This window comes from Odontomachus brunneus, unplaced genomic scaffold (assembly GCF_010583005.1).
Source record: "Odontomachus brunneus isolate Ranch 3 - 2012 unplaced genomic scaffold, Obru_v1 Obru_scaffold_285, whole genome shotgun sequence".
NCBI lineage: Eukaryota > Metazoa > Arthropoda > Insecta > Hymenoptera > Formicidae > Odontomachus > Odontomachus brunneus.
This window is the reverse complement of record NW_022639735.1, coordinates 108462-108766: the sequence shown is the minus strand read 5'-3', so window position 1 is coordinate 108766 and position 305 is coordinate 108462.

The following is a 305-nucleotide window of genomic DNA, read 5'->3' as shown; positions in this document are numbered from 1 at the left end:
TCAGATAGAGAAACGTTGCGATCGAGTTCCTCAATGCCGATCAAATATTACTATCATCTATTTAATATTCGAGTATTATTACTTCTTTATTTGATTGTTATTTAATTTATTCGGTTATTATTTAATTATTTCTATTACGCATAGGAAAGTAACTCGGGCGTTACGACAATTTCTTTACCTCGTCTTTAATCAGTTATTATCGCCGTTGTCCAGTTATTGTTATTCATTGTTAACGATAATAACGAAATAATGATGGTCGAATAATCGGTAATAACAATATCTGGATAATAGCTCTAACAAAATAA